Raw genomic sequence first — 12,359 nt, forward strand, 5'->3', positions numbered from 1 at the left:
TACTTTAGAAGTAAATTTAGTATCAAAAACATTCGATTCAGCACGACACAGTCCGACTGAAAATCATTCCACTTATCGACGCTCTACTGTATATTGAAAATACAAAAAGTAAATATTCTTGAATAGTTGTTTGTTTACTTTTATATAAGAACAAAATTGTATTTCGTTTTCGTATTCGTAATTTAAAAAGGTAATGTTTTAGTAATGATAGGAATATTCTCATCTATAAATAGACTAGGTCGTATGATAAATTTTAACTCTACATACGGTCTGACACTATCAGTCTGCATATAAACAGCCTTATATAAATGGTGTTTTTGACAAATGGTCTGTAATATAAATATGATATGCGTATCACTAAGAATAACGACTGTTTAAATCATTGCGGGAAACGCACGGCCTGTGTTGCACGAAATATTAATATTAAATTTTCCAAGGAAGTATGCAGCAAAAATTCTATCGTTATTTTCTACAATTTTTCCCGCAATGAATTGTTGCGGAACTCTTGTGTGCGGCCCGCGTTAGTTCAAAAGTTTTAAATGTGGCCCTTATGAAGAAAAGGTTACTCATTCCTGGTTAAGATAATTAATTGTTACGTTTAATTTATGATTTAGAGAGAAAAATTAATCCTTGATTTTGCGCTAATCTGACATTGTTATATAATTAGGATCTTTAAGCATTTAATACTTTTTAAGTCTTGTGAAGGTTCCAATTCGAATACGATACGGTCGTAATTTTTCACGATTAATTCTGCTTAAGAGGTTTCCCATTCTTTAAATGTATGCCAATTCCCGTGCGATTGGGCTCGCTTATATTGGACAAGTTGGTCCACGTACAATAATATATGATAATGGCATTGATGACCCAACCAAGTATTCAACGTCCTTAAAATATGTGGGCAATTTTCAAATATTTTAATTTTTACATATTAAAGGGCACATGTTTTAAAACAAAAACATTTTCGAATCCTTATATAAAAATGCTTAATAATAAATATAAATTTTGAAACTCATATTCTACGTTGTAAAATGTTTGTATCAATATTATGCAATTTTAATGAATAGTTTAAGTTGAAATTTTGTTTCAGAACGAGTAGTTACTGAATTGCCAAAGCAGCTGAGCTGCTTTGAGAGACCCCGGGTTCGAATCTGGATTAGTACTGTTTAGATATGTTGAGTCCTTATCGTCTGGTTAGTCCCATTGTGGGGCTGACTGAAACTGATGGGTCTGTTATAAAGGCTTTCTTGGTTTCTACTTTTTCCTTTGATGAATTATTGTGAGGTCTACTATGTCCAAGCAGTATATCGTACGTTTAGGTTTACCCTGTACGATGTAGACTATTAGAGATTTTACGAGTCAGCATATTACTAAGTCTGATAAATGTTTTCCATAAAAGAAGTTAATTTTTTTTTATGATTGGGTATTTTATCAAATTAATACTTAATGGTGATGAAGATAGAGTTGTGGTTTCATTGTTAGTTATGACATTGATATTTTTCTGTTTTCTATTATTCGTTCTAATTCATACATACACGCAATTTGTGCGAATATCAAAAAAAGTAGAGACAGTATGTTCATTTTATTGTGTTTATTCACTAATATTTATAATTTACTATTAATTAGTATGGTCCAACTTTTTGGGGCCGTCCATTAATCACATACACAATTTTAAGTATGAGAGGATAGCGAAAATGCATTATTGTACTATACATGATGGTGAGTGTGGCCTGAGAGTGCCATTTTTGTTGCGGGTGTGTATCCGAAAATAAGGGAGAGGGGACTCAGAAGGTCAACTGTAGACAGTATTGGAATTCGAAAAAACAGTAAAACAGTCTTGTCTTGCAAACGGCTACCGTTTGAGTTTAATTGTAAATTGAGTGTTCTTTAAATCGTTTAGTAAATTAGTCAAAAGTTTCTTCCTGGTCTCTATCGGAGATTTTCACTTTTTATCAGAATTTTAAAAAAGATGGTCAGTGATTTTACCCAAGTAGTTAAGATATCAGTCTACTATTAGGGAGGACCAGGAAACAAATCCGAACGGATCGAAAACCCCAGAAATTTTTCGGGATGGTTCTTCCGGATATGTCGGGCCCCATTTCTCACACCTGCCTGACCCGAACCCACGATGGGCTTGTTAGAAAAAAAGAAGCTCTTTTGTGCGCACGGCAGAAAGGGTCGAAAAACGAGAAAAATCAATTGAAAATTCAATAACGTTTCCAAATTATTCGAAAATAAAGACAAAAGCAGTTGGCTGTTCTTAACAAAGTTTTCGTGAAAGTTCTGAGAGAGCAGAACGATACGAAACGGATTGTTTTCGAGCTGATCATTCTTTCGGAGAATTGTCTTTTGTGTGGAATAAAGTTACAAGGATTTTGAAGTGAAGCTAGATAAGCTGGAATGTTCAAATATCGCGTAGGCAGAGGAAGGAATTTTAGACGATAGCTGTTGACTCGAATAGAATTAATGTCTGGAAATTAAATTGATTAAACTTTGAATTATTACATTACTTATTAATAAACTGTAAACTTAGTTTATCCTTTACTTTGTAAACTTGTTATCATTACCATGCGCATATTGCAGCTTAGTATGTTATGAAATTGCATTTAAATAAATCACGTTCGTTATTCGTGTAGTTTTATTCAATAAAATAGACTTAAAAATAGTTTTGACAAATGAGTAACATTGCTACGACGAGCGTATTTTTACAGATCAACAAATCAGTAGTTTATGTAATACCCAATAGAAGAGAATATTTAGATACAATACAGTTTAGGCTAACGCAGTAAATAATAGGTATTCAGTTTCATGCGGAGATATTTATTTGCCGAATTCTTCAATAAACCAAATTACTAGACGATGTGTTGAAGTACGCTACCACACAGATGATTCTAAGATAAGAAATAAATTATTCCGTGAGATAAAATTATGAGATGGACCCACATAAATTGGCGTTATTCATAAGTATGGCATAAATATTTTTTACGAATAAATACAACGTAAAATAACATTATCGGTATTTCTTAGAGCTTTGAGATTCTTCTACTCTCGCGAGATTCAAGATTGTATTCGATCTGGTTTCTGGTGATTATTTATGAGTAATTCAAATCGAAACTGCTTCCTTCGTCTCATGCCCTGCTTTAACTAACCAAGTCTAGTATTTAGTGTTGATTAATTAATTAATCGTTCTGATACCATTGTGGACCGGACTGGCTCGTAATAGGCAAAATTATGGCTCTTTATAATACCTACTGTATCGTGTATTAGTGTCTCGCAAAATTGTTTTCTTTGGTTAATAACATTAATTTATTTTAAAAAATGAAATTTTTCTATCAATAACATCTTGATTCTCTACACTTTTTAAATAAAAACTGTTAGCAAATACATTATTAAAGATAATGTTTTTAAAATATTTAATTGACTCTTGAGTATCAAATTCCGTTTTATCTAATCTTTATTTATCATGAGATGTTACAACACAATTTGAAAAAAACTAAAACAAAATATACATATATTATAAATTAAAATATTTAAAGCTCAGAAAAGTTATTTTAAAAAAATAAAAATTTTGTTTTGTTTTAGTCAAAGTGTTGTTCATATATAATTTAGTAAATAGATGCGATACATTATAAGCTTTTAATAATAAAGCGTCGATTTTTAACAATGCTGCCCCCAGACTAAATCAGGCCAGCAAACATATTTGACACATCACTTATAAATTATAAAAATTGGCTTACTTTTATTATATATGAAATATACAAAATATTTGTGGCTCGCCTATCTACGCCTTATGCGCAATTTGGCTTGCAAATCAAAAAGTTTGGACACCAGTGGAGCAGAAACAATATAATTTCATAAAAGTTCCATTTTCACATTTAATAAACGTATGAGATAAGAAGTAAAAAAAATATTCATGAATTAAATGTTTTATTTCATTCATAGTACAGTACTCTTTTACTTTTAAGTTCCACAAAATACTGTAATGGAATTTCAAAAAATTCATATTTATTTGTATTGTGGCTTTGCCCCACACTCGCTTCGTTAGCTGGTCCCACGGGCATCGTCTACCTGTTGAAAAATTTCGCGACTATTCTTAGATTACCCGTTCCGCCGTTTCTTTTATTATTTTATTTTATTTATTTCTTTAATCGACGATTTTAAGCTAAGTATTTTATATAAGTAGAGTGTATTAAATCATTCCACGTTTAACAGCGAGGAAACGTTTTCTACCAGTATATCCGAATTCGATTATTTTTAAAAGGATTTTTTCCTTTTCCCTTCCTTAAAATAATGAATTTTTTCCTATATTTAATATCATTTTCTTTTAATGTCATATAGCGTTTAGATAGATCTAATATTAAATGAATGTGTATTTCTTTTAAACTTCGTAATCGAATAACATTTTTAGTTGTGTCATCAGACTCTGTGGGAATTTCCTATGATTTTTCTCTTTAGATCGATTTTTAATTAAGGAGAAAAACCAAGTAGAGCGTCTTAAGTGGTTTGATAACACAACAACCGTTACCAACAAGAAACCACAAGGTCGGTATAACTAATGTACAGTAGTAATTTTGATTTTTATATATATATAAACGCACGTAGGCTACGTGTATGCCATTTTCATATTTTGTAGTAACGATGAAATTATATATTTTTCAAATTTGAAAAGTAATAATAAAAATTAATTTTACTATTTAATAAATATAATATAATATATAATTTAATATATAATAAATATATTTATATATTTATCTCTTACGATTATTTATTTATATTTTTATTTTACTTCAATAACTTTTTCTATTTATCATTCGCATCCGGTCTTTTTTATAAAACAAAATAAAAAAATTCTTTATTATTTTAACATTAATATTCGCTACATACACTACACTTTTTTAAACTAAATATGCATTTATTATTGATAAGCATTTCTGATGGTTACCAATTTCTATTCTAATCAATAACTTTTATAAAGGAAATAATGTATTTTCTTTTATTATACATTATTTAAGCACCCACAGATACGTTTATATTCCTAAAAACAATAAACAAATATTAATTCTCATATTTTTTATATCAAAATAAAACTTTTTTTGCGGTTTTTAATACTATTTTAGTCATTTCGACTATATTAAAATAAAAAGGAAAACTATAAAATTATTTTTAATTTCTTTTTTAATCGTTGATTTTTAAATATTATTTTTTAAATATACTGTACATATTTTTATTTATAATCGTATTTTTTAAATTGATAAATCTCAATTATATAGACTACACCATCACATTGTCACGTAAAATATTTTTTATAATACTTATAAATATGCAAAGTGGCGTTTTTAAATCAATTATAAATAATTCAGATTAAATACATAATACAAAATACAAAACTCACGAGTCGAAGTACAAAATAATAATACAATTGGCTGGTTACACGTAAAGATTTCAAAGGTTTTAATAGTAACAAAGTTCATTCAGTCTAGAAGTTTTGTCTATTCTCTATAATTTTACTCGCTTTGTGATAATTTTTTTTAATAGTACAAGACCGGAAACACTAAAAACTCATTCATCTCGATTTAAGTTATCTTCTGTCTGGAAAGATCACATAGATTCGATTGCATAAACATGATTCACGGGAGTCCTTGTAGTAAATGAATCATAGCTATTTTCTTATTTTAAAGGTTGGTACATTTTTAATAGGTAAATGATAAAAATTATCTATACAGTACTTAAAACATTACTATCATTACTTTTTCGAACGTTGCCGAATATGATAAAACGTATCTTTATCCAAGTAAAACTAACACGTAAGTCATAATTTATTAAATTATTCTTTTATATTAATGTAGATGTAGGCATAGTTTTAATTAAAACTGTAAATAAATTTATATTTTACATAGTAAACCGATAGATCAGATACTACGTTTTGTGCGTGTCGAGGGAGAATACCGGTTAGTCATTGATGTAGAAAACAGAAATGAATTTTGCGTAGGCGCGCAAGTATTTTTCCTCCACCTTAAATAACAGTTAAAAGCAAAATTGCTCCAGTTGAATACTTGAACTCGTCATTAATTCGACATATTTAAAAAGAATTGCGAAAGATCTCTCTCTCTTGACTATTTTTAATACTTAAAATAACTTCATTTTCCGGTTGCTGTTATTAAAGAAAATGTTACGAAATATTAACGAATAAGTTAATTTTCGGTTTAATATAAAATACTTCTTAGGAATAATCGATTTTCAAATCTTTTCTGACGAAAATATCATTTTTATTCGTAATTTTTATCTACATTCGGTAAATAAGAACAGGTTTTGATGATGTCATATTCGATTTTGTAATCCAAGCGTAGTACTCGAGGTTGGTGGCAGATGGCGTTGCGCAATGACTCAACAGGTGAAAATTTCTATGAACTGTTTGTAGAACTCACTCGACTTTTTGCGGCTCTTTAATATTGCGCTATTTTACTCCACGATATTTTAAAACTAAAGTTTTCAATTAAGAAAATAGTAATAATAAATTAATAAAAAAATTTACTGAATTTGTTTTTGAAACGACCTCACTTCCGGTCGAAGTAACGAATCCGGCTGTCAAGGTACGGCGATAGGTAAGGTCTTTTCGAATTTTAAAGTATCTAACTATAAAATACAATTATTTTAACTAACTTAAGAAAAAATATATAGCATTTTTTTACATAAAATTTGAATTGGAAGTAATTAATAGTTTCCCCTTCTTTCATATAAAAATTTTAGTACAAAGAAACCTAAAAAAAGTAAATTATTAATTCAAATTTCAAAGCTGGGAATTTCTCTTTATTTTTCAGTTTTTGTTTTCTGTTTATGGTTATTTATCGATTTCTTAATCATTTTACCTTCATCTTAATTAACTATTTTCAAAAATAAATCTATTATTGCGCAAATTTCTGAAAGAATTAAAAATAATAATTCAACAAAAACACTTCAACTTTTATTTTCATTTCTCGACGATTAAAGTCCCCCGAATTGAAAAATGTAAAAATTTTCAGGGGTCATTTTTTGACCTCTGTTATATATTACAGCCGGGGAAATAAAATAATACGTTAAAACTAACTGAACTGATAAACTAATATTCTATAAAACATTTAAATATTTTATCATAATCTTTTATATTGATAATTATTAAAATAGTGATTATATTCCAGTTAAAATAAACACGAACAAATATATTGATATTATTTCAAGTAGATTATAATCAGAGATATCGTTTATATGTTTAATCTCTTCGTTTATTTTCAAAAAGGAAATCGATGATCTGAAATAAGGATGTCCTTCGCAATTTACTTATTATAACGAACCTATAAAGATGTAAATATTGTTTTTATGTCGACCAATATGTTATCAATGAAAAAATTTTAATTAAAAAATGGTAAAGTTCTGTAGAACTTCCTTACATAGCCTACATAAGTATATAATAAATGTAATTTCTTACGTTAGTTTATTACTTTGGGTGTTTGAAAGTAACGAACAAAATTTTTGATATTGTCATATTTATTACATGAATATTGTAACCAAATAATAATCTTTATAATATATATTTATGAAAGTAAAAGTATAATTCTTAATTTCGATCATGGAGAATTAAATCAGTGGTCTAACATATTATATATTTTATTAACATTATAAATATTATTATCAATACTGTTACATTAGTAATAGTATTTATATCGTAATAAAATAGCAATAAATCACGAAAAATTCTGATTTATCGAATATTCTTAATTCATAAAATTTCTTATTATATTTACATTTAAATGATTGTTTAATATGTTTTTTTTTTTTTACTGTAATAAATACTATATATCACATAGAAAAATTATTTCAAAATTTATTATAAATATTTAATTTTAATTAATATTAATTATAATTAAATTTTCTCTACAATTAAAAAAGTTATTTTAATAATTCTTTTTAAAAATCGAAAAAAATCTTTATACATTATTACGTTGCCGAATTCAAAATAATTTTCAAAGTAAGTTTTTACATAATTTCTTTACATTTACCGCAAAATATGTTAAGGAAATTAAACGCTATTTATCTAAATAAACATATGTATACTGCAATATATTCTTTCCGTGATATAACTTATTAAAAATAATATTTACAAAGATTAAAATAAAGATTTCTGTGATAAATACCAATTACTTTTTTTCTGTTAATGATCTAACTAGATATGTATTTTGTGTATAAAAGGCATTAATTGAATTTGTTTTCAATAAAGCATTTGAGAATTTTTAATAGAAAGCCTTAGGCAAAGTCACCGGATGAGGCCTCTTCCTTCACATACTTCAAATTTTCCGCCTTGAGAAAATTAACTTACATTTATGATTGAACAATTGGTTGTTCTCCTCTTTAAATAGCGAAAATATCAATTGATAGTAAATTTACTATGTAATTTCGTGAAAAATTAGGCAATTTCTCTTTAGAAATGCTGTATTTTGTTCTTCGGGGCGTAAGCATCCGGGAAATAACGGGCGGTAATTGATCGGAAGTTAGAATATACGCGATAAACTATCAGTAGCACAAGTAAACTTACTTGGATATCTGAAACTTTTAATGTATTATACCACTTTAGGATCATCTGATAACTATAAAACCTGGCAATTTTTAAATTCGGTTTCTGTATTTAAGAGACATTCCTGTTCCAAGCACGTTCACATCTAACGTTTCTACTTGAACCTTTATAGAAAAATGTATTTATAACACGCGATAGACCTATATAAAAAAAGAAAAAGATAAATCTAATAATGGGGAAATGTAACGTGGTAAATGGATTCAAAATGGAATGTTTTGATATCCGGAACCAGAATTTTGTTTTTGGTAGTTGGTTTAAGTGATCGATGGTTAAAGTTAGAGATTAGCGTATCCAGACAGCTCCACTTGGCCTGTCAATTTACAGGACCTACGCTTATGTCATGAGGACAGAGAATGATATGAGAAACAGAAGGTCGGAGCGAATAGATAAATATGAATCAATAAACAATCGTATCTCTGCACTTTGTATAAAACGATTAACTGAAGGAACCGTTAAAAATAACTCTATTAGAAGGATTTTAGTCGAAAAAAATAGTAAATGTTGACCCGATAATAGCCTAAAATAGAAAGGAATATAATTTTGTATAATTTCTAAAGAAATAAATTATTTTCTCTTATAAGACGTGTAAGAAATTATCAAATAAAAATATAGTTTAGTTTTATTTGCGAATTATATTGAAATTAAATAAACAATAAAAATGGATAGATTCGTATGAAAAAAGCGCAAATCTCGAATCTTCTCCAAGATTCGTGGGATCCGATCATTCGTTAGAGATTAGAACCCATCTCTAATAAACAGTAGGCCTATATCTAATGTTAGTCTTTCTAAAATTATATTTCTTTATTTTCATACATATTTTTAATATTTTGTTAAAACACTAAACGTACTTTTTAATGAATAATTTCATTTAAACTTCCATGACCATAAAGCTTGTACATTACGAAGATTATGACAAAAGATATAAATGAATAAACAAGATTGAGTCAGACAAGGAAACTATATTCTTAGAACATGATTATGGTGATCATATGATTTGTTGTTGAAATAAATACACTTAGATTGTTTTTATACATTTTACAAACCAAAAATGTGAAAAATATTAATGCATTATGAAAAATTAATTTACTCATTAACTTTTATGATAATGCTTTTTTCTCATTAAAAGCTGAATATCACTTTCATATTTAGAAAGACCCTTTTCTAATATTAGTTACTTTCTCCTAACATCAAAATAAAATATTTTATAAAAGATAAATGATTCTTTCATCTGGATTATTTTTCAAAATCCATGAATATAAATCCTTTTTGTTAATTAGTTTCTTTAATATTAAGCTTTTTTCTCTAAAAAGGAAGAGGAATAATGGTTCCATATTCGATAATAAAACAAAAAACTATTCAAATTATGTACAATTGTTTCTCATAAAATAAAAAAAAAATAATATTTTTTTATTTTATATTACGCAAGAATGCTTATCATTTCATTTTATAATATGAAAATATTTTACATTTAAGTTAATGTTTAAATAATCAGAAATACGAAACGTAGGAAAAATTGACCTTAATCGTTTTATATACAACTTACAGTACGTGTGGTTGTTCGTAGATTTCTAAATTACTGAATTATTGGCCGCAGAGAGCAATCAATCTGTATAAAATAATTTATAATCCTGCTATAACATTGCATAACATTTTGCGACGTATCAAATTATTACATGTTAAAGATGGCGGTCCATAATGGAAACTCTTTATAAAATATAAAACAAGCTGTGTAGAAAAAAAAAAAAAGTTAATTTTCCGTTTTCTATCTATAATTAATAATAATAAAACGAAAATAATTTTTATTGATTATTATTTTCTGTTTCAATCAAGTTATATAATATATTAACAGAAAAGATATAGCTTCTGTCTATAAATGATTTTAATATTTTATTACGTGCGTAAATAAAAAAAATGGCAGCTTAGATTTATCTAAAGTCATAAGAATCGATAGCAATACCGACTTGACAGTCAAGCACAATTCGAAGCGAGCCGAATATTATGAACTGAATTAACGTTGAAGGGAAAACTCAGGAACAATAGGTAGTCAATGATTTGAAGTGACAAGGGTCGAACTTCTTATTACCCAACTTAAATACTGTAAATCAAAATTGAGGCGATATTAAAGCCAAGGCTATGACTGTAAAACTATGATTCGATTCGCTTTCTATAAATTATGGATAATCAAACAGAATATATGCATACAAACAATAAGGAAAAATGTTCTGCAATGTGAAATTAAATAATTATTAGAATGCAAGAACATTGCTCTTTTTAGAAAATTAGAAAAAACAGCTTTCATCATTAGTTAAATTTTTAAAAATTAGGAAGTATAATAGATATAGGAACAATGTAACAATTATAAAAGTAAACATTAATCCATACACAAGTGCGTGTATTTGGAGTGCGTGTATAGTTCATTCTATCATAAATTAATTATCGCGTTAGTGTGATTTTGGTATATGTGATGATGCTAACTTTCCTCATAAACGAAATGATAGGTCAGAGGTTATCCGCCAGTCAGGCTGACTAGTAACCTCCGATGGCTAGTTACGATATCCGAGTTCCATCTACAAAACGATGTTTTCATTCATTCTCCTAACTAGGACTCTCATTAATCTTTTCTTTACTCTCGAGTTGGTCTAATAATTTCACTAATTTCGCCGAATCTCCAAATCCAAATAACATAATGTATAGACTTATGCTTAGAATATAAAAAGAAAAGGATTGAAATATCTGTAAAGAAAACTATAAAAATTATATTACATAATAAAGACGGAAGCTGTGGCTTTAGTTAAATAATTATTAATTTGACTTAATTAACTAACAGAAGAAGATAAATATATAAGTTCTGTATGTTATTGAATTACTTATAAAGCAAACTAAAGATAATTTGATTTCGTAGAGAGAAGTTCGGCATTGTTTGCTAATAAATGTTGCAGCTTTAAGTTGTAATATTGCATTTCTAAAAATAGGGGATGTGCCTGTTGGAATTTTAGCTGATTTCTCTTCCTACCTTTAATTCATAATTCTGCATTTCCCGTATAACTGCGTATTGAAATAGGATATAGCGTTTTTTTAATAGTAATCGTTCGCAATTGTTCTCATTAAATTTCGGATTCTGAACTATTGGCTATTCCTCGTCGAAATAAACACTCTATCAGATTAGAGAATTCATTTTATAAATAATTATTTCTTAACGAATATGCGTTTATCAGCACGTAGCAATATCACTAATGATGCTGCCTATTATGTACAGCATCATTAACGATATTGCTATAGTTTAAAATACGTTGTATACGTTCATTATTTAAGTTTCAACATCTTTAGTGATTAATTTCGCACTAAAAATATTCATTTTGTCATCAGTATCAATATGTTTATGATAGCAACATCAGTCTCTTTGTATCTGTTATCAGTGTCAATGATAAAGTATAGCCTACATAAAATCCTATCACTGCGTTCACCAAATGTCTTTTTGATCAATTTGGAATATGACATATTTTTGATACAAAGTAATTTTGATGGATATAAATATAATTGCGTATATTACCGAGTTAAATATATTAAAAGTAGCCTACTTGTAACTCAATAGTTTCGTGTGGCAGTCTCAGAAATTATTCATGACGATGAAATGTCACTTAGCATTGAATCAGAGCACAGGCCTACTCTATCAATTTCATAATCTCTGCGCAAAAAACTTTTTTGAGTTGTTTTGTTACCAAATCTATTTTTGGACCAAGTTCACCCACGCTTATAC

At 27.8% G+C, this 12,359-nt stretch overlaps 1 protein-coding gene across 4 annotated transcripts in view; it reads left to right on the forward strand.

The window, feature by feature from the left end:
* The first annotated feature begins 4,361 nt into the window (after positions 1-4,361).
* The window catches only part of LOC136975892 (hepatocyte growth factor receptor-like), a 35,493-nt gene continuing 27,495 nt past the window's right edge, over positions 4,362-12,359 (forward strand). The window contains exon 1 of one of the 4 annotated variants that reach the window (XM_067271049.1): positions 4,362-4,539. The gene's annotated coding sequence lies outside the window, so the exon portion shown is untranslated. Of the gene's footprint in view, positions 4,540-5,512; positions 5,676-6,271; positions 6,600-12,359 lie in introns of those variants that run through there. The other 3 variants (XM_067271051.1, XM_067271046.1, XM_067271047.1) reach the window with 3 other exon arrangements.

This window comes from Centruroides vittatus, unplaced genomic scaffold, assembly GCF_030686945.1.
Source record: "Centruroides vittatus isolate TY-2023 unplaced genomic scaffold, ASM3068694v2 contig_391, whole genome shotgun sequence".
In the NCBI taxonomy this organism is placed as follows: Eukaryota; Metazoa; Arthropoda; class Arachnida; order Scorpiones; family Buthidae; genus Centruroides; species Centruroides vittatus.